Source organism: Biomphalaria glabrata, chromosome 14, assembly GCF_947242115.1.
Source record: "Biomphalaria glabrata chromosome 14, xgBioGlab47.1, whole genome shotgun sequence".
In the NCBI taxonomy this organism is placed as follows: Eukaryota; Metazoa; Mollusca; class Gastropoda; family Planorbidae; genus Biomphalaria; species Biomphalaria glabrata.
In genome coordinates, this window is record NC_074724.1 from 37,296,998 (window position 1) to 37,320,892 (window position 23,895).

At 36.2% G+C, this 23,895-nt stretch overlaps 1 pseudogene; it reads left to right on the forward strand.

Annotated features, from left to right (window-relative positions):
- The first annotated feature begins 5,348 nt into the window (after positions 1-5,348).
- LOC129922790 (dynein axonemal heavy chain 6-like) overlaps positions 5,349-23,895 on the forward strand; it is a 66,314-nt pseudogene continuing 47,767 nt past the window's right edge.

The following is a 23,895-nucleotide window of genomic DNA, read 5'->3' on the forward strand; positions in this document are numbered from 1 at the left end:
TAACACAGTCGTAGGCCTGAATGCACGAGGTAAGCAGTTATTGGTCTCGACTGACCACTTGTTGCCACGATCCCGCTAGTATTTTCCAGTCACATAAATTGATTATGCATTCGTCAAGAGTCCTTTTTAGAGTTTATATGTATGTACTGAGTTGATCTAATTGAGAGCACTTTCCATAGCTCACTGTAGAAATACATTTGAATTAACAAGAACACCAACAAGCAGAGTTTGAGTCTCAGCATGAACCACTAGATAAACACATGGATGCTGTAATTATCTTCTCACTGCCATTGATTCCTAACCCAACTGGTTTGCCTTCTAGAAGTATGACGAAAATAAAATGCTTCAATTTTGTCTTCAAAAGTTATGGATATTTCTGTGGTCAAGTTGACAACACATCGACTAATGAAAGAGAAGCTATAATCGCTAAGACTGACATCAACTGGTTTCATGACACACTGATCTATTTTTACAAAGCTTATATTAACTCACTGCGTCTGTCTTGGTGGATTCTTAACACTAATTTTTTTTTTCAATTTTTTTAAATTTAGAATTAAGTGGAAATTTCGCACAATTATTAATTGTCTATGACGACTCTTTTTTTTTTTATTAATAACTCTTGGATTGCTGTGTTGTTCTCGTCGAACCAGTCTTTGTTGGGTCTGCTGCAATAGCCCACTGCCATGGTCGTTGTGTCCTGAATAGTCTGTTTTAGCTGGTTGCCTCTGTGTGGATGATTGCTTCTCTCTTACACACACCAAACAGGAACTTCAACTTGACTTCCATGGATTGGCTGAGACTGCTGCCTCGTTTGGTCTGTCCATCAACCTAAAAGAAAACGGAGGTCATGTTTAGAAGTCCCCAATGGGAACTAATCCAGATTCATAAATCAACGTGAATGACAATCTCCTTTATGGTGTTGACCACTTTACCTACCTGTGCTGCACAGTGTCCAACGATGCGTCACTGTCCAGAGAAATAGACAACCGTCTCGCAATGGCCAACAGTGCTTTTGGTCGCCTCAAACAGAGTATGTCGGAATAAGTCTTTTCACCTTGCAACAGAAATCAATGTTTATAAGCAGTTGTTCTCAACACACTTTTGTATGGATCCGACATGGGTGCTCTATCGAAGGCATTTAAAGCTCCGAATGATTCCATCAAAGATGCCTTCACACCATTACTACATTAAAAACGACTATTTTCTGTTGGAGGCCGGTGTTGAAAATAATGAAGCACTAATCATCATTTAACAGCTGCGCTGGGTCAGACACTTATCCATCATGGAGACGAGAGCATGCCAAAGGCGATAATCTTTTGTGAGCTTCAAGCAGGGAGGCGTAACAGAGGTCCTTTCTTAGGCTCTCTAAAGATCAACTCAGGCGCCATTTCGCCCTCACTGGCATTGGTAAAAGCAGCTGGTAGCAGATGGCCTCTGAAAGAAACAGTTGGAGAGCTCTCACTTAGGCCGTGGGACACACATTTGAGACCCAAAGATAAGCCCTTATTGAAGACAAGCGTAGTAGACGGAAAGAAAACTAAAATAGACCGCTGGTAATTTCTCACATAAACTTCACAACAAACAATGAAGTAATATAAACATATTAACTCATCCTTCCTTAAGGTCGTTATCAATTCCTTCATTTTAAAGTTCTTAAGATTGATATCTACTAGGAACTTTAACAACTCGACCACTTCGGGTTGTCTTGACTAGCACAAGTTGTCTATACGTTGGTCTATAACTGTCTGTTTTATTTGTTCAACAGTTTGCTGTTCGTTGTCTTCATCGGTATCATAGTACCCAGAGATGTCTTCTACGAAACTTAATTAAAAAGCATTGATTTCGTTTGTAGGTTTTTCCATCGTTTGTCTTTATGATGTAAGTTCTGGGTGATGTTTTTTTTAACAACTGCTTTCTGCCATGTTTGCCCTAGACGAACTCCCTCTTTCTCTCCTACAGAGTAATTTTAAAGTAAGCTTGCATGAACATCGTATTTCACTTTGTTTCTCATATGTCGTTCTTTGAGTAATGTCTCTGCTTTTTCAGCTACCGATGGTTTTAATAGTTTAGGAACTGTTGGAATGATGTCCCTCATCACTTATCTGAGTATTTCTATACTCGAATATAGCGAGATATGGATCCTTTCCACTTTGTTTCTCATATGTCGTTCTTTGAGTAATGTCTCTGCTTTTTCAGCTACCGATGGTTTTAATAGTTTAGGAACTGTTGGAATGATGTCCCTCATCACTTATCTGAGTATTTCTATACTCGAATATAGCGAGATATGGATCCTTTCCACTTTTGTATGTTTTGTTGAATATCTGCTTTACGATATATACATACACCTCACTTTGACCATTTGATTGAGGGTACCTGGGGCTTGATGTTGTTTTCTTGAATCCCCATTCAGAAGCAAACTCTCTATATTGATAGCTGTCGAATGGCAAATTGAATGTTGAATGACTCACTATTTCTTCTGCTATGCCATGACCAGCAAAAATACCTTTCAGTGCTCTGAAAACACATTCTGCTGTTTTGTTATAAAAAAAATACTGTAGACATTAATAATAACAATTAATAAATAGAGACTTTGTGTTAATAATAACAATTAATAAATAGAGACTTTGTGTTGATATAAGTAGACATTGAAGACTCTCATTTTTATTACATTATCCTTTCAAGTACTTTCTCACATAAACATTCACAACAAACAATGACGTAATATCAACATATTAGCACAAAACAATTATTGTATTGGCTAACCATCTATACTTTATTATAGTTTTCACAAGCTGTTTTTCGGATGTAATATTGTCTCACAAATGGACGTGACATAAGCATATGTGCCTCTATTTCAACACACTGATGATTTACTGCAGTAGAATATATTTTCCTTGAGTTTAATGTTTCCGGAATCAAACTACCGTATGCCAAAGGCAATCTTTTTGTTTAAGGAAGTCGGAGTAACAAGTGCCCCGCGAAAACGATTTAACGATCAGTTTAAACGCCGGATGCTTCTGTGGAGCAACACTAATTATAGATGGTTTAATTTAGAGATCAAGCATTATAAAAATCAAATCTGTAATTTTTAATTATTTTTTTTACGTGTGAGTGTGAAATGCGCTCCTAACTAAAATAATAATTATTATTATCGATATTATCTATTTAGAGATTTGTCTTACTATTTGTGCATAAAAGTTACATTATAACTAGTCTAGATCTATAGCCTAGTTATAGAAATAAAATATACGTTCTAAACGGTTCACGCTAGTAAGTAAGCGGCTAGTTTCAGTCAAACAATGCAAGATATTAATTAGATAATATTTTAATTTAGATCTCTGATCTAGAATAGAATCAATATCACAGATTTTTAGATCTAGATCTATTTGCTCCAGATCCACTAATCAGTTACAGTCAGTAGTATCACCATCACTCAGTAATCAGATAGATCGTAGATCTATTTGCTCCAGATCCACTAATCAGTTACAGTCAGTAGTATCACCATCACTCAGTAATCAGATAGATCGATTAAATTCTATTCAATGAGATTGCCGGGGGAACAGAGGAATCTTTGTCTGTTTTTTAAATAACCATTGGACTTTTATAGAGTCTAGACTCTAGATAAATCTAAATCTAGAGGACTAGATATTTTATAAATTCGTATTGACATTGAGATCATAATGCGTTTTACGATCTCAACCTCTCTCAGTTTATGTAACTTGATTTGGAGCTAGTCTAGATCTAGAACTAGGATCTAAAAACTTAAAATAGATCCAGATCTAGATCTATTTTTAGAACTATTATAGTCTAGTCTATATTCCAGATCTGACTAGGTCAACTAGGTGTGTACTAGACTTAGATATAAAATTAATCTAGAGCTAGATCAATTTAGATCTTATTATATTATATCTTATCTTATATATACAGATGTTACTTAAAAAAAGATGATTATGTCCATTACTATAGAAACTACTGACTAGGTGTAGTAGCACTAGGCTACTACTATAATAGTTTCTAGTAGTGGCTCTAGGAATCTAGACCTATTAGATATAGAGTTAGGTGTACTTAAAAGCAGCTATTCCTGTCATCTTACAAAGAGATTTATTGATCTCCTTTATTTTCCTTTACAGAATCTAAAATAAAATAGGGGCGAAATTGGCTGAGCTAGTATTTCACATTCAGGACAGTACTGTTGCTTTTGATTTATAAAATAAATTAAAAAAGCCTATAGACTTAAACCGAACAACTGGTAATGAAACTGCATTTATACATCTTATCTTATATAATATAGATGTTACTTCACAAAAGAAGATGATTACATCCTTTGCATCATTCATTCAGTCATGCATATTAACCAATGACTTAAATTCTGCCAAGTCACTGGTTTTCCTGGCCAGCTCAGACAACCCATTCCATGCTCTAATAGCATAGTGTCTAGGACTAGATTTACATTCTAGATTTTTTTAAACCACCATATTCAGGAGAGAGTTCTTTTGAGATGAAAGTGAGAAGGACAAAGGTTACATTGTCAGAATTGGTGGTTGAGCATAATCTCTTTCTTAGCATGACAAAGAGAATCAAATTGATTGTTTAAATTTTGAGATGCTCTTTCAGAGCTGAGGATTATAATCTACTTACTAGCCCTATTAACCTATGGCAGGATGATGGGAAATGGCAGCAGGGAGGGTATGAGCCCAGGACCATAAACCCAGGATGCAATAGCTAGGAAGTTTATCTATTCAGCAGACTCATTAGCCCAGCTTCTTAATTACAAACAAGTTCAATGACTAATTAGGATTATGTCTGAAAAAAAATCTTAAATATTTTTGTTATTAGTGATTATTGAGGTAATTAGGATGCCAAAGCATTCATTGCTGACTCCTCAAAGAAAGGTCTGAAAGATTAAAATCTGAATTCTTTCAAAATGTGATAAAATATTTCCAGTGTTTGCATACCTTGGAGGTGCAGTGGCTGAGCAGTAAAGTGCTTGACTTCTGAACCGGGGACCGGGGTTCGAATCCTGGTGAAGACTGGGATTTTTAATTTCGGGATCTTCGGGCAAACATCTATTCAATACTCAGACCTATGACTCTTGACCTATGACCGAATTGCTTGTTTTCTGCAGTAGTCCCTCCTTTATTTCCATGTCATACCGCGAGACGTAAAGACAGTCATATTATATAGGCCTAATCTAGTAATATTTGCAGTCTGTTCCTTTCTCACGAAAAACCTGATTTTTTTTAGGATATAAATATATTTAAAAAAAAAAAGGGGGGGTGGGAAGGGAAGATTTTTGGATAATAAGACATATTCCTGACAAACCAAGGATCGATTGATGGTATATCAAATGTGGGTGTGGCTTTGTTATCTATGGGACGCTACTCCAAAAATATTTGTGTCTCACCTGAGTGAAAAGAAAAAAAAATGGTGGACGCGGTGGACGTTTATTGGTGACAAACAAGTTCAAAGTGTGGAAACTTGGATTTAAAGTGTAACCTAATTTCATTTAAACGGAATGGAATAATTAAACAGTTCAGATGATTTCTGGACCGTCTCAGATTTGTAAAGGATGTGGCAATGACATAAATTCGGAACCTTTCGTTCAAGATTTGAACAGCGAATGGCACTTAAAATGTTTTCGGTAAGTCAACTAGTCTAATAACTATCTACCTCAATTAACTCAACTCAATAACTTCATAGATCTAGATCTAGATCTAAGTACAATAACTCTGGTGATGGAGAATGCAAGTCACCGTAAATTTTGTAAATATCAGTATCTAGAATAATCTAGATCTGTATATCTAGATGTATAGACACTATAGATCAAGATATAGGAATATAGGAATATTCCGAATAGGAATAGCACAAACACTCAAACAACACATGACACACACACTCACACAACTGTCTAGACTATTATTATTAGTCTTTATTAGTATTAAAAAATATTACTATAATCAAATCATTGATCTACTAATAATGCCTTATTTAGTAATTATAAATAATAGAATTATTATTAAATTATTATTATTTTTAATCATTATTTTTAATCATGATCTTGATCTAGAGTAATCTAGACTCTAGAATAATTTGCAATCGTTGGATATAGAATATTTTAGAGTAGTAGAGACAATAACTTGCAGATGATAAAAAAGTCTTTCAATACCCACATTCATCTGGATGACATAAAAATGGCATTGGCCTTTACCAAGCACAGTTGACATACATACAGATCAATAGTATATCTAAAAGGATCTTAACATGAATCTAATTTATTATATTATATATTGATTTCAAGCATCCAAACATTGGATTAAGATTTTGACTAGTTGTTTTTCTCCAGTTGCTAGTGACCTAACAGCTTACTAGTCATAGCTTAATGAGACTGAAGTACTGATAAGCCCTTCAACATAGCCTGTTATCAAAGATGTAATTGCCTAGCGCACTAGAGCCAATAGCTCATTAAATGTGCAGAAAAACCTAAGACCTAAATATATTTACTTTACTTATTATTAAATTATTATTATTTTTAATCATGATCTTGATCTAGACTCTAGAGTCCACCCAGCTCTAATGGGTACCTGACATGAGTTAGGGAAAAGTAAAGGCGGTTGGTCGTTGTGCTGGCCACAGGACACCCTTGTTAACACAGAAACAGATGCCCTTTACATCATCTGCCCTATAGACCACAAGGTCTGAAAGGGGAACTTTACTTTACTGCATACCTTGTAAAGAAATTGCCTATAATTTTATAAAATTAAATATCACTGATCTAGCAAGAAAATTATCTCATCATCACCCTGTCCCTTGACTTTTGCCATTGGGATGCTGTGACAGTTTCACTAACCAATTCCCTCCACTTTTCCTGATCAACAGCTGTTCTAAGCAGGATATTAAGAGAAAGGCCGGTCCATTCTTTTATGTTATCTAGTCAGCTATTCATTGGATGACCCTTTCTCCAATGTACCTTAAAGAATGACTTTTGATAGTGAGTCATGTCTTACAGTATGACCAAACCAGATCAGCTTTCGTCTCTTCACAGTATTGCGGAGCTCTTCCTTCTTGCCAGCCAGAGTGTTGACTTGCTAATGTACAAACTCGTTTGTCTTTTTTTCCTCATATCTGATACCCAGCAAGTTTCTGTAGCATTTACTCTCAAAGGCTTGAATTCTTCTTAAAGCCTCAGCATTCAGTGTCCAACTTTCACAAATATATATGAGCACAGAGACTACTAGTGAAGAATACAGTTTTAATTTTACTAGGAAGCTGATTTTATTTTTCCAGACCCTAAGTATTTAAACAAGTCAACTTCTTATGTTTGGCCTTTCAATTGTATGCAACATCTCTTACTATCTACATGACAAACTAATATTTTGCTCTTTTCAGCACTAATTTCCTTGCCAACTGCTGTAGCTGCAGCATCTAGTTTTGTGGTAAGATCTTGTACCTGGTGTGTATTTTCTCCAATGAGGTGTATATTATCTGCAAATCTGAGATTGGAAATAGGCTGCTCATTTATGGTCAAGCTAGGAGTAAATCCTTCTAGCGTTTCCATCATAATATGCTCCAGAAATAAGAGCTGGAAAGAGAATGCATCCTTGCCACACTTCTAAGGATGTCCTATTTTGTCCTATTTTGATGTAGGGCTTTGATAACATCAATAATGTTTTTATCTCTGTTGAGCTCTCTCATCAGTTGCAGCATGCCAAACCGTGTCAAAAGCTTTTTTTTTATAAATCTATGAATTTATGTACCAATTTCTTTTGGTGTTGAAGGCATTTTTCATGTTAAATATTTGTTCAACAGTCCTTCTACCTGCTTTGAAGCCTGCCTATTTTTCAGAAAGGACCTCTATTGAGTCTATTGAGAATTATTCTTAACATTATCTTACTTGGGTGACTGATCAGACTAATTACTCTATACTTTTGGCATTTTCTCAAGTTTCTTTGCAAATCATTACATCTGGTTTAAGTCTAAGGTTCATATTTAGTCACATCTTTCAACTGTCTAAACAGATTATTCTACAACTTTTGTTTGATTTTGTTAAAAGCATTAATAACAAAACATCACCTTCCAATCTATAATGGCACTAGGCAATGAATTTGTCCAAGAATATGTCTTTCTGAGTATTTAATTAGGTTTTGTTTTTCTATTTGTAAATAAATAATGGTTCAGTGTTTTATGTATTGTTTTTAATTTTCTTTTTATTCTTCAATTAGAAATTGTGTGTTGTTTTAATAATAAGTCTCATGTTTATAACAAGTTGCTTTTTGGTTTGCACAGAATTGACAGTTGGATGGCTGCCTGGTCGTGCGGTTTGCATGCTGGACTGTTATTTGGATTTATTGAAGGTCTCGGGTTCAAACCCTGCCCATCCCCCATTGTCCTGCAGGTTTGGACTAGGAAGTAAACTATCTTCAACTGTGAAGGAACATCCAAAACATGTAAAACAAACAAACAGACAGAAACAAATATTGAATCTACATTGCTCTACATCTTCCCAGCAGTCACAATGATGCAAGTACTTAAACACTTTTACAACTTTCATGGGTTCTATAGTCTTTGTTCAACTTGATTTTTTAAATATTTTCTTTTATGTGTTCTAACATTCAAAATTTAAATAGTGCCATTCATAATTTAGGATATATTTAAACATTTACATATTATTTTTTAAAGATATTAATAATAATAATAATAATCTTTATTATCCAAAAGGAAATTAGTCTTACAATTTGTGCATTACACCAAACTAAACATTATAACTATAGAAAACTAATTTATATATTCACAACAGACTCACTCATAATTTAATAATGAATATATATATATATATATATATATATATATATATATATATATATATATATATATATATATATATATATATATATATATATATATCAACTGTCAAGAAATATTTAAGATATCTATAAATAAGAATGTTTACTCCTTTAAAAACAAGAGTATTAAATCTAAAAATAATAATACCCATCCCTTATGGTTTGTATTTATTATATTATTTTTTCAATTATCTATTTAACAATGTCTTTTAAAGATGTTACATGTGCTTGTACTAGAGATGGGAAATGAACTGAACCTGAACCAAACAAACTGAACTCAAACCTCACTTACAACTGAACTGAACCCAAACTTTAAGACTGATCGGTCTGAACTGAACTTAACCAACTGTCCTTACCTTCACCAAACTGAATCAAAGATTTTGCAATATTTTTTAGTAAGAAAAAATAAAACTTAGTGTCAGTGAGAGGATTGGACAGTTATTTTTAATTTTTGGATAACTCAGCTGGATCATTTTGGGTCGTCTTCTTTTGATTCACAGCCAATGTACTGTAACATTTAACATTTGTGCTTTAATGAAATGGGAGAATCGAAGAAACTAAAAGTAGACTCAGAATGTAGAAACTACCAAGAAAAGTGGACAGATCTTTGTCTTTTTATGGAGTATGAAAATAAGTCAATATTTTTTATTGGTATATAAATGTTTGTAGCTTTTTTTTAAAGAACACAAGATTAACAGCATTATCATATATATATATAAATAAACAAATATTGCAGCATTCTTAGTTTGAGCCACAAAGAAAAAAAATTGCTAAGAATCATCTAGAAATTAGAAGATTGTTTTATCTAATTATTAATTGAATTAAACATTATTACATATACCTAATTTTGCTATTACCATACTGCTTCAACTTGGTGTCTCATCAATACAGTGTGATATTTAAAAGTTGGTTTTGGATAAACATCCTACATCCCATGAATAAGTGTAAATATTATATTCATGTGGGAGGTGCTGTGACTAGGTGGTAAAGAGCTTGACTTGCGATCCAAGGGGGTCCCAGGTTTGAATCCTGCATCTTAAGGTGGTAGTCTCTGAGTTCACCAAGCTCTATTGGGTACCTGACATTAGTTTGGGAAAAGTAAAGGCGGTTGGTCATTGTGATGGTTACATGACACCCTCGATAACCGTTGACCACAGAAATAGATGACCTTTACAACATCTGCCCTATAGATCATAAGGTCTGAAAGGGAACATTTTTTAAACTATGTCCACAGGTTTATAATAAAAGTGCTTTATTTTTATTTGATGAGTGTTGGAAATTAAAAAGGCCCACTGGCTGAATAAGGTTTCACATAGCTGTTTTATCTAATTATTAATTTAATTAAACATCATTACATGTACCTAATTTTACTATTACCTAATTTCATAACATCAAACCGAACCCGAACTTTAGACCTGACTGAACCAATCTGAACTATCCTTATCATCATACCGAACCAAACCCAAACTTACATCTGACAGAATGGAACCAGAACTTTAAAAGTTAGGTTCGATTCCCATCTCTAGTTTGTACATGTGGATGTTTGATTGTATTAAAAAAACTATGTAATTTTATGAATGTGATAGAAAAATACCAGAATGAAATAATTAATTTTAATGTTTATATAAAAAAACCACTGTAAAATATATGCTTTAAAATTAGTGAGTTTTAAAGGCCTTTCTTTTCTTCACTTTCTTATCATAAAATGAAAATAGCTGTTCATCAAACATGATTATATAATGCTGATTTGAAAGTTGGCTAAATGAGGTTAATAATAGCTTTAATGATACTTAGAAACATTTTAATGAAACACACAGGGTTAAAGATTGCTAAATAGACTAAGACAATTACAAGAAAGGTTGACAAAGTAGATAATTATGTTAACCTGATTTAATAAAGTATCCCTAATATAGTAATTAAATAAAGTAAAAAAAGTTTTAAAGATCCTGCCAGCATGTGGTTTGCACTCTAGAAGGTAGTTTGATGGGTCACAGGGTTGAACCCTGCCCAATGACATCCCACACCAGACTTCTGGAGTTTTGGGCTAGGATGTAATAATCTACAAATTTGAAGGAACATTCCAAACATGTAAAAAACAATAATCATTACACCTGTGCTACACTGTACTGGACAAGTATTCATTTATAGTGGCTTAGATTCTGGATTTTACCCATTCACATAATTATTGATACAAGTCCTATAGTGACCGCTACCAAGGGACTCCACATATCCTGATTAGAGATTATAAACTAGTTGATTCATTCTATAGAGTGTATTTCTTCTACAAGTTATCCAGACAGTCCTTGTTTCACTTTGTGTAGCCTGTCAACTCTTTAAAGCTAAGTTCTACAAGTTATCCAGTCAGACCCCCATCACATCAAAAACTATTGTTACGAGCATCTGAGACTCTTAAGTATACACCAAATAGAGCCATCAATAGAATTTTAATCTTGTTCAACAAATAATAATATGTTACATCTCGTTTACATTACTCCATTTTTTGATCCATCTCTTATCTTTCCTATTTCAACACACATTTGTACCATTTCACTTTCACACTATTATGCGCATGTAACATCTTGGATAACCAACATTTTGTTTAGTAGTGCAGAAAAATTGAGAAGAACAGATCAGCAACAAAAAACTGGCTAGATGCCAAAGAATAAATTGTTTTTAATAATATGTTCTAAACTATCATGAATTGTATATAAACTTAAATGGAGTTCTATTTATATCTTTTGATATTTTTTTTCACATCATTTTCTTGAAGATAATGATTGCTTGGATACACCAGGTGTCCTCCCATGTTCTATACATTTGTGTTTTAACATAAATTTTAAAAAATCTTTTCATTACAACAATAATAGAAAAAAGTTGTTACATAGTGCAGAAAATATTTATCTTGAACTAATTCTAATAAAGTTTGTTTTTTTCCTTTGCTTAATACATACTTCATTAATGAAGAAAGCAGGTCATAACTTTTTAAAAATTGCTTTTGTGTAGCACATTGTTCATGCTTATTGCATGCTCAGGGGGCTATGGTCTAATCTTTTTTGCTTTTTTTTTGGATCTGTGTGAGGAGGACCTTTTTGAGCTGCCTTTAGATGCTCAGCAAACACAACCCAGATTGAGTTGGGTTTTTAAATCAAGTCCCCTTAATAGGTAGCCTAGTGGTTTATGCCATTTAGCCACACATCCATATTCATAAAGTAAGCTGTTTAGAACAAAGGCGGCAAAGAAAAACAAAATGCAGAGGGATGTCCTTATTACAATGATTATGATGTTTGTCTATTACAGATAGTAATGTGAAAATATCTGTTATAGTTTATATTCAAGTTGATTTTGTGTATTTCAGGTGGAAGAAAAGCCTGAGTTTCTTTAGCATAGCTAGACTCTTTATTAAGTTTTTCATCTGGTAGTTTCAGTGAAAAAAAAAGTTATAATTGTACATTCAATGACTTCTCTGTTCTCATTTATATGTTGGAGGTTTCAGACAAGTAACCCCATACCTAAGATGAACTGTGCAATGGTTTTCAGATCTGGTAGCTCTCCTAATAGTTTTTGCTCTATATAGGGCCCTATAGTGGTTTTTGGGACCGGTGTCTTATTCATTTAATGACTACTTTACACTATGAAAGTAGAGGAAGGTATTGGGAAAATACACAGATATATAACATTATTCTAGATGTGACTCTTTATTGCTTGTGATGTCACACATTTATTTATGTTGTAAACAAGGCTGGTAATTACTGTCAGAATTATGTCTGTATTTTCAAAATTTAATGAAAGAATTCTTGAAAAAAAAACTATATGTTTTTACAGCCTCTCTTAATTTGACATTGTTGATCTGTTCTTAGTCTGTTTTACACTATCTTTACCACCACACCCCATAGATTAAAGTAAAAAGTAGTTCCCTTTTCAGATCATGTGTCTATAGAGCAGATGATGTTAAGGTCATCAGTTTCTGTAGTCCACGATAAATGAGGGTATCGTGGCCAGCACAAAAATCAACTGCCATGTCAAATCAGTTTTCATGATATGCATTCAATTCTATTTTATTTTTGTTTGTAAAAAATGTTGGTATTTATTAAATTTTGACTAGCACATTCTTGTATGGGGTGTAGTATGAGTAGTAAAGCACATGGCAACAAGCAACAGGTCTAGAGTTCCAATCCTGGTGAAAATTAGGATTTGAAGATCAGGATTTTTTAAGATGCCCCTGAATATACCAAACTCTAATGGGTACTTGACTTTTGCTGGGGAAGTAAAGACAGTTGGTCTTTGTGCTGGCAACATGACTCATTAACCAATGGCCATAGACATCATCTGTGTCCAAAATATGCAAGATCCGAAATGGGTACCTTTACTTTTTACTTCTTTATGTAATACTTTCAGGGTGCCGGAATAATCAGAGAATTTTTCGAAATGGCTATAGCTAAAAAAGCTTGTCTTTGATGAAGTAGATGCTGTAGGAAGTAAGTAATTGAATTCCTTTTTTTTAAAAAAATAACTGCAAACACATATTACTGATGGGGGCGCAGTGGCTGAGTGGTTAAGTGCTCGGCTTCTGAACCTGTGGTCCTGGGTTCAAATCTCTGTGAAGACTGGGATTTTTTATTCTTCTTCTTCTTTCTCATTGTTATGTTGGAGTGTTCAGATGACTAGACCAATACATGAGATGAACTGCGCAGTGGTTTCCAAATCAGGGAGCTCTGGGATTTTGAATTTCAGGATTTTTTGGGTGCCCCATAGTCTACCCAGCTCTAATGGGTACCTGACATTAGTTTGGGAAAAGTAAAGGTACTTGGTTGTTGTGCTGGTTACATGACACCCTCGTTAACCGTGGGCCACAAAATCAGATGACCTTTACATTGCGTGCCCCAAAGTTTGAAAGGTTAACTTTACTGTGAATCAAGAGTGGGATTTTTTAATTTCAGGATTTTGGAATTGATCTTTATTTCACCGAATTCTAATGTCTACTTGACTTTAGAATTTAGATGAAGAAATCAAAGGAAGTTGCGCTTGTCACATAACACTCTCCTTAATTATCTGACATAAAAATGAGTGACCTTTACATCATCTGCGCCATGGTTACATATGCTAATGTTATATTCAATTAAAGATGTTCCTCCTGTTATTACTGGTCGTTGACTAGTAGCACCATACTGCTGGTAGACAACTAAACCATTGTAGGAGTAATATATCTTAACTAATAAAACTTCAAATAACTTGAATAACTTTTGTGAACAAAACTAAATATAACTTTATTTCTAATATAGACAAAATAACTTGTGATCAAATGAAATAAATTTAGTAGACTTTAGTAATAATATCTTTAAAAAAAACTAGCTCACTATAATAGCACAATCTTTCAGTCTCATGTTCTGGAGTCGTCTCCCTTAACTAACACCAAAGGATGGCAATGCCACCTATGTTGCATCATTCACAACCAATCACTAATCTCTTCCTACAATCACCATATAAACACACACACCATAACATCTACCAAATAAAAACAGTCTTAAAATACATGGCAATAGAATTTGATGGAACCACGAGGTTCTGACCTCAAAATGGGGTGTAACAAGTTTGGATTTAGTGGAGCTAAGAATTTAAATTGTTATATTGCAAGGTTGATTTATGTGGCTGATCAAAATGTCATGTGCCTCTTGTCTCCCAGGTGGCTGGGTCTATGTTGAACGCCTTTAGAGAAGTTTAAGGGTGTCCCTTAAGGGTGTTTCTTTGTCCGCCTAGCAAGCGGTTTCCTTCCCTTAATAAACAGAGCTTAGTTTAGGCTCTATTTAAAACTTTTTTTCCCCCTAATTCTTTCGTCCTGTGCCACCCCAGGAGTTTCGATTCTATTTGAGTTCCAGAAACGGGTCGCCGTGCTTTTTTTTTTTTTTGGCTTATATTTTAATTTTCTGGATATGGTTGTCGACCACATTTCTCAGTTCCTCCTCTAGTCTCTCCACCGCCGTCTTTTCTTTGCCTTTCATCCAGACTTTTGTCCTTATCATCCACACCAGTTGTCTGTATGTTGCGGCAATTATGTTGCCGAGGATGTCCGCCTCCCTCCTCCTGGCTGCCGGAATCTGGTTTGTCGTGATGGCCCTGTCCACGTCCACCGGGAATTATGTTGCCGAGGATGTCCGCCTCCCTCCTCCTGGCTGCCGGAATCTGGTTTGTCGTGATGGCCCTGTCCACGTCCACCGGCACCCCAGTGCTCCCGGACAGTAGCCTTCCCAGGTTGTTTTTTGCTGCTTGGACGACGGGGCATCTTAAGAAAAGGTGCCCCTCATCTTCCAGTTTTCCGGTCCTGCACATTTTGCACCCTTTCTTTGTGCCTTTTCTCTCCGAGGTCGGGGTCATGTTGAGGATCAAACGGTAGGCGACCTCCCGTGACCTCGGAGAGATGTGTTTGTTGTGCAGGTTTCTGAAGGCCGTCTGGTAGTCTACGTCTCCATTATGCCATTTAATGCGTTTTTGGAGGGGTGTTGCTTGCTGCCGTATGAGTGTATATTTCTTTTGTTGTTTTGTGTATGTGTTGGGTGTTGTCTTTAATGCTCCTAATGACTGCTTCGTGAAAAGGTGTTGTGTATGTGTTTGAGTAGTGTGTGTGAGTGTTCTGTATTGGTATCAGCTTCTGGAGACGTAGACCGATTAGGTAGATGGCAAAACCGTTCTTTTCCGGTGCCTTGGCCAGTTGCCCCACGTACTTGAGCCTCAGAGCCCGAATCTTAGTTGCAAGGTCTTGCAGTCCTATGCCGCCGTTATGTTTGTGTTGTATTAGTGCTGTGTGTTTTACGTTTGCTATTGTGTTCTTAAAAATAAAGCTGCGAGTGATTTTGTTAAGTGTTTGTATGAACTGTGGTGGGGGTTCTGTTGTGGTTGCTTGATAGATGACTTTGGGGAGTATTAGTGTGTTGTATATGTGAGCTCTACCAAAGATTGTCATACCTATGTGTTTGTATTTATCTAGTGTCTTTTGTGCTCTTTGGATGAGTGTATCCCATGTTTCACTGTGTAGGGGTTTGGCGTCCTCGTGATCCCGCATATCTTTAGGGTCTTTCCGCTTTGTAGGCCTTCGGGGAAATCTTTTCTGTGTTTCCATTTGCCTACTCCCATTATGGCGGATTTCCCTAAATTTATTTTGGAACCACTGGCTTGGCCTTATTTTTTAAAATGTTGTATTATGTTCGCTATGTCGTTTGTGTGTGTTATGAGGAAAGTGGTGTCGTCTGCGTATGCTTGTATTTTGATGATGGTTTGGTCGCCCGGGACTGCTAGGCCTTTTATTGTTGTGTCCTCCCTAATCTTTTGTAGGAGAGGTTCTATACATAATGTGTATAGTGTGGGGGAGAGGGGGCAGCCCTGTCTAACTGATCGCTCCACTGGGAATGGGTTAGACAAGGTGTGGTTCACTAGTAAGCTGCTCTGTGGGTCAGCGTACATTAGCTTAACCCACTTTATTATTTTGTTTCCTGTGTTGTTTGTTTTCAAGAATTTTGAATAGGAAGCTGTCTACTCATTCGAATGCCTTCTCCTGATCGATGGTCAGACTACTAGTTGTGTGTTATTTATGTCTGCGTATGTTCTGATGTCGCGTATGCGGTGGTTCATTGTATCTATGTTTCTTCCTGATGTGCTGCAGTGTCGGTTTGGGTGTAGTTTGTTCGCTAGTGTTTTGGCTAGGATTTTGTAGTCTGTGTGAGAAGGGAGATGGGTCTGTAGGTGTTTATTAATTTTGGGTTGTTTTTGTCTTTCTCTAGCACAGTGATGTAAGCCTCACTGAAGAGATGCGGAAGTTTGCCATTTTCTTGTGCATTATTAAAAATTGTTAAAATGATAGGGCCTATAAGGGGCAGAAAGGCTTTGTAGAATTCGGCTGTTAGGCCGTCTGGTCCGGATGTTTTATCGTTTTGAAGGCTTTTGACTGCTAAAATCTCTATGTCACGGAGTGTGAGTAGTGTGTCTATTGCGGTTTTGTCTTCTTTTAGTTGTTTGCAAAATTTTAGTGTTTCATTTTGTGCCTCTGCGTCTGTTTTTAGCGGCCCCCGAAAGGGGAAAAGACGCTATTCGTTTTGTGCGAAATGTCTGTCCGCCTGTCCGTCTGTCCGTCCGTCCCGTTTAGATCTCGTAAACTAGAAAAGATATTGAAAATCCGACATCACAATATTTTAGACCATTCAAAGTTATGATGCAACGGCTACTTTTTTTTCTGAAAGCGAAAAATCTAATTTTTAAAATCAGTTATGCAAGCAGTTTTTTTAAAGAGAAAAGGCTAATTAGTATGCATTATAAGTTAGACCTAATTTAAAATGAATAGTAATCTTATAAACTCCATTTGTATGAACATTTTTTTTATTGCGGAAATTATTTTTTTTTTGAGGATTCGAATAAGAGATTGAGCCTTTTCAAAACAATTGGATCGATTATAAGACATCAGTTAGGCCAAGGGAGACGCGGTGGCTGAGCGGTAAAGCGCTTGGCTTCCGAACTGGGGGTCCGGGTTCAAATCCTGGTGAAGACTGGGATTATCAGCTTTGTAATCTTTGAGCGCCTCTGAGTCCACTCAGCTCTAATGGGTACCTGACATTAGTTGGGGAAAAGTATAGGCGGTTGGTCGTTGTGCTGGCTACATGACACCCTCGCTAATCGTAGGCCACAAAAACAGATGAACTTTACATCATCTGTCCTATAGACCACAAGGTCTAAAAAGGGAACTAGTTAGGCCAGGTTCACATCTAACTTTACATTCACTTTCAACTATCCTTTGATCTCCGGGACCGTTGGGGCACTACACAAGATCTGTTAACCTTCTTTCTCTATTCTTATCTCTCATTTGTCTTTGATATAATTTCATTTGCATGTTCTTTCTGAAAATATTGAAGCCTACCTGGATGGACCTTTTCGGGGGCCGATTTTGAGTTTGTGTTTCCACACAAACTGTCTTTGTAACCTTGTTCTTTCGTGTAAATGCTTTGGAAGTGTTGTTTGAATGCCTCAGCTATATTTTTATTGTCTTCTTGTGTGTTGCCTAGTGTGTCTGTTATTTTATCTATTTTGCGTTTTCTTTGTATATTCTGTTCTATGGTTAGGAAGGCTTTGGTTGGCCCTTCTGTTATGGTTCTTTGTCTGCATCTTTTTTGTGCCCCTGTGTATTTATAGTCTAATAGTGTTTGTAGTTCTTATGTTGTCTCGATGTCGATTGAGTCTTCCTGTAGTGTTTGGAGTTTTTCTTTTCAGATGTTTTTCTTGTGTGCGCTGCTTGTTGTTTTGAGTGGCTATTATTATTGTTTGTTGTTTTAGGCTTCGTTTAAGTAGTGCCCAAATGTCTTCTGTGTTAGTGTTTGGGTCTGTTGTGTCGAAAGGGTTTTGTATTAAAGTTGTTATGTTTTTAAAGTAATTTGTGTCTGTTAAAAGTGAGTTGTTGAATTTCCAGTGTGGTGATTGTTTCTGACTTCGCCTCGTACTGGTCACATTGCGAGGTTACGTGACTCTAACACACTCGCACTTATATAGGGTCCATAGGCTTTCTAGAATTGGATGGAACGTCGCTTGACCTCTGGTTGATCACAATCGCCGTGACTTGTGTGCGTAATATTTACAACACGTGTACGGGTCTTTGCCGAACTGGCGTGTACTGTTTTTCTTCGCGGTGGACGCTCGTCTAGCGCTGGCCTGGGGCGATTTGCGTAGTCCAAAACACACACAGCACTACCCCCATCTGTCTCACCACCAGGTTTATAACAATAGTTATACAATGAAAATGACATGTGATTAATGATAATAATAAATGAATATATATATATAATGATATAGTTCAAATTAAATCTGTGGCATTTTACGTCTCGAGAGACGATCTTTTCCCTTTTCAACTTCTTGTGTGACTAAAGAGGCCAATCCTTCATACACAGCTGCAATCGCAGGTTGGGCATATGTGATCACCAGGCGCCGTTGCGTTATCACCCTTCTTTCTGCTTCTGTAGTGTATGGCATCTGCAATCCGAGACCCTTCCTTTATGCTCTCTCTCCATGTAGATCTATTCATTGCTACTTTTTCTCAGCTGCTAGTGTCGATTTTTAAGAGCTTCATGTCGCGTTTGCATAGTTCAATTTAAATTCTTAAATAGTATTGTATAGAAATAGTATTGACCTCATCAATATTCCATTTCAAGACAAAGATTCTGTAAACTGTTCAAGGTAACATTAGTATCTTCTAGCCAGGTCGAATGTTCACCGACGATGAAGAATCAAGGTTCAGAGTAATATCAAAACTCCCAACGTCACAACGTAAACCTAGAATTAGCGCGGGTCCTATGAAATTGCGGGGCGCCCTGCTGTCGCAAAAGTGCGGAGCCCACTGCGGTCACCTAAAGCCGACACTGCAAAATAGCGGCGTATACTACGCCGCCGGTCGAGTAGTGAAGCAACAAAAAATGTTTACTATCACAACTTTTTACGCAGAATTTAAATATGTCAATAGCCCGAATTTGAAAAACCATCGTAATTTTTCTTTAAATAATCAGCCACATCGCCCCAATATCAGTATATCTAATTTGAAATCTACTTAGTATCTAAAAATAATTTTGATTTAAGTCTTATTTTTGGAGGCGTGGTGGCTGAGTGGTAAAGCGCTTGGCTTCCGAACCGGATCCGGGGTTCGAATCCTGGTGAGTCCACCCAGCTGACATCAATTTTCTTAAGCAAGGTCTGAAATAGGAATTTTTTTTAAAAGTCTTATTAAAAAAAAAATAAAACCCTCTATGCTAATTATGAGAAGAAATTTTCAGGGATCAATCATATAAACGATAATAAATGTAAAGCGTGCTACGAAACATCACAATTATATGCCCATGACGGTTTGTAGTTCGACTGCACACTAGGCAGACCGTATGGGAGCAACACTAACTCATTTTGTGTCAACCTGGTTTAAAAAGTGTATGTTCTTTCGAAGAGCTTTGATCTATATATATTAATAGTATAAAAAAACAGCACTCCTATTGGTTCGACGCGTTCGTTTTCTGTGGCGTGCTCGCCCGATTTCCACGCAAGGGACCGCTTCGTCGTCACTCTCAGTTTTGTCACGCACAGATTGAAAACTAGGTCACTTAAAGTATCGTCGTGTGGAGCCAAGAATTAAAGTCGGCAAGGTGGTAAAAGATAAGGAAAGCTTATGTAAGCTATAGCATCTACATTTCCAAAGTTTTGAAACAAGAGCACTGTGACACTAGGTATCTCCTCAAAAGCCATATCTCTATCATGAACCCAATGAACTCTTTGGGCGCACCACCACTGAAGCTAACAGTTTAGCTCACTACAACAAACACATCACCACCACTGAAGCTAACAGTTTAGCTCACTACAACAAACACATCACCATCACTTCTCTGAGATTCAGACTGCCGCCCGTCTCCTTCTTCCTGGTGAGTTGGCCGAACACGCTGTCAGTGAGGGTACCAAGACCATCACCAAGTGCACCAAATGTTGATAAAAAATGTACAGCCACTTCGATGTCTTTGTTAAAAGGTGGGAGGTCAACTTTTTTTTTAAAGCTTATATCAACTCACTCTGTCTGCCTGGTAAAATGTTTTGTACACTTTATTTCTCACATATGTTTCCAATCGCACACAATTATTATCTTCTTATCTTATATAATACAGACGTAACTTCAAAAAAGAAGATGATTACGTCCTACGCGTCATGCATGACTTAAATTCTGCTAAGTCACTGTTTTTCCTATTAATATTAAGTCTAAAAAATCTAGATCTATTACAAGTTGGATTACATAACTAATACAAAACAATTGATACAATTATTCTAAATATAAGCTTTATTTTTTTTTAAGTGATATTTTTTTTCTTTTTCTTGTTATGTGATACTTTCCCACTCCAACATGAATTAGGTCAATGTCATCATCTTCCTTATTTCCCGCGTTTAGCACAGGTTAAATCACGTGACAATAACACATGTCTAGTCTACAGGGTATTAAGGTCAACGTCTTCTCCCTTTTTCCTTGGTCTGCTGGACCGTTGGGGCACCACACAGGATCTGTCAACTTTCTTTGTCCAATCTTCTCTGTCATTAGCTTTTGATAGAATTTTATTCTGATATTCTTTCTGAAAATATTGAAATCTGCCTTTTTACCTGCCTGGGTAGACCACTTCGGGTGCTGATTTTGAGTTTGTGTTTCCATACCAACTGTCTTTGTAACCTTGTTTAAAATAACTTTGTAATTGTTACACTTTTTGAAATGGCCATACCCATTGCTCCCTTAGTCCACAATGTTTCATCTAGACTCGGCCAGCTAATTGTCTCTTCTAACACAGTTTTTCCAAAGTGTGGTAGCCTACGCGAATCCCAAGGGATGCAGAAAGAGTTTGAACGGAATGCGCGTTGCATTGCATTATTTATGATGTTTTAAAATACTTATTTATTTTGTTCAGTTAATACATTAAATTAAAAGTCAATAACTTTTCAATCACATTGTATTTGATGTATTACAAATTAAAACACCGAATATAGAAAGAAGAATGTGAAGATGAGAATGTAGAGATGAAAATGTAGAGATAAGAATGTTAATATGAGAATGTGAATATAATAATGTGGAGATAAGATTGTGGAGAAAAATGACAGCTGCACCTGCAAAAAATTGAAACAACTGAAAAGACAAAGCCATAACCCTCGACACTAAATTCAGACCGATGCGCTCCCTGGTCACTGCCACATTCGTATGTGTGTGAATCGTGGACGATGACTCTGGAACTAGAGAGAACGATTCTAGCAATGAAATTTAGATGATATATATTTAATATATGAGGGTCCTAGACATCCCATACAAAGTCAGCATCACAAAGGAACAGATAAGAATGGACCTCATTCACCAATCGTAAACAAATAACATTTAGTCACGTGATCTTATTGATAAAACAATGAAAAAAACTGTCACGTGACAACCATCATGAATTAAACATGAGATCGTAAATTATATAGAAGAGATAAAGCACCACGTGGCTAAATGTTGTTTGTTTACGATTGGTGAATGAGGTCCATTAAGATCACAACGAGATTGGACCCCAAAACGACCTGCTAATAACTGTCAAAAACCTCAAACTAAAACTTTATGGCCAAATCACAAGGCCTCATTTCTTGCAAAGATCTTCCTTCATTAAACAGCACCAGAATAAAGAAGAATAGGCAGACGGAGAAAGCGATGGGACTCTGGGAGGACAACGTAAATGAATAGTCGGGCCTGTAAGATAGAGAGGAATGGAGAAAGATGGTCGACAGATCATGTGTGGTATCCCAACGGTTAAACAGTCTAGGGTACGTGTAGTGCTTGGTCTCTTCAATTATTAATTTCTGTACTGCTTCTCTTATTTCACCACAAAACCAAAACACGAATATGTTCATAGGAAATAAATTTCATGTGTTCGTATCGGCGTGTGTGTGTGTATTTGTGTTTATGCGCATGTGAATGATGATCCTATACGATCAACTGTTTCAATTCAAGTCGCTATGTTGACACGTGTATTTTGGGTCGTGTTTTTTTTATTATCATGTGCTATAGCTTAAGATTTTAGTATAGGCCTATGAGTTTCACCTGCGTGGCTAGTATTTAGAAACTAGCTGTGTTGTTCTTCATTAAACTCTAAAAAAAAAAAAAAAAAAGGTGACTAGTCACGCTCTATTAGTTCACATAGCACTTAACTCAATGTTTCTCATACTGTATCCGGGGACCTCAAGAATCGGCATGACGAAAGGATTTCCACACAACATGAAAACTGTATATAATTTAAAATGAATTCTTTTCTAGAAGCCAGTTTATCCAATAGGATAATTTCAGCAACAATCGACTCGCCCCTCACTACTTTATAAATATCTATATATAAATATTTAAAAATGCTCCGCGACAGAGATGTCTTACTTAGCACGAAGATGATCTTTAAAAATATCACGCCCATTACTGACGTCCGTGTGCTATATATACCTTTTGCAGGGGCGGACTGGGTATCAAAATCGGCCCGGGCATTACCAAATAAACCGGCCCACAAATGGCATGTCATATATTTTCGGTTGGGGGGGATTTTTACCCCACTCCGCAATTTATATATATATATATATATATATATATATATATATATATATATATATATATATATATATATATATTAGGGTGTGTGTATATGTAATTAATTAAATTATGATCTTTCATTCTTTCAAAGTTTTTTCTACCCTAGAATACTCTCTTCCTATAATTAGTGGAAAGACAGTACACACCGCCAAAGGGCAGCTAGGGAGTCCGGGGGAGCGCTGTGAGCTCCCCCCAGTGGGGTCCGGGGTGAAGCATTATTTCCGTTATTTTAACCTTAAAAAATGCATATTCTGAGGTATCTACAGTGCAATTAGCCTGCTACTCTTCTGCTAAAAAAAAAATAAAAAACCAAATCAGCTATTCAATGGAGTCCAGTGTTTGGTAGAAAATGGTAAAATGCTTTAGTTTTTGTATAGGAGGGGGAAGGGAAACCACAAAACCCCTTTTGGTTACTCTCAGTTTGGTAACTGTAGTTTGCTTTAAGTTGGCTGCACTGGGGCAGTAAGTAAAGTTTCTCTTTTAGACAATGAGGTCTGAGGCAAGTGATGGTTTGAAGACCCTCCCCTCACGGCTACGCCCATGTGTTATATTATAGGTGTAAGCCTAATTCTCTACAAAATATATAAAGTTTGATAACGCATCGAAAACTGGATTGATGCATAGTCATGCATGTTGACCTGTGACTTAAAATATGCTAAATCAAGAGTTTTCCTGGCTGACTAAGGCAACCCATTCCATTAAAAGATAAGAGAAAGCAGAACGGTTAGAGAGGCACTTACTTAATGTGAAAAGCTCTTGCTTCCTCCTAGCATTCTCAAAAACGCGATTTGTATATGAATATACCATGACCCATTATTTAAAATATAAATCTCCTTTCAATAAATATCGGATGTGACTGTGTTATATAAATTATTGTAATTATTGTAATAATTTTCATCATTAACGACTTCATACTAAGCA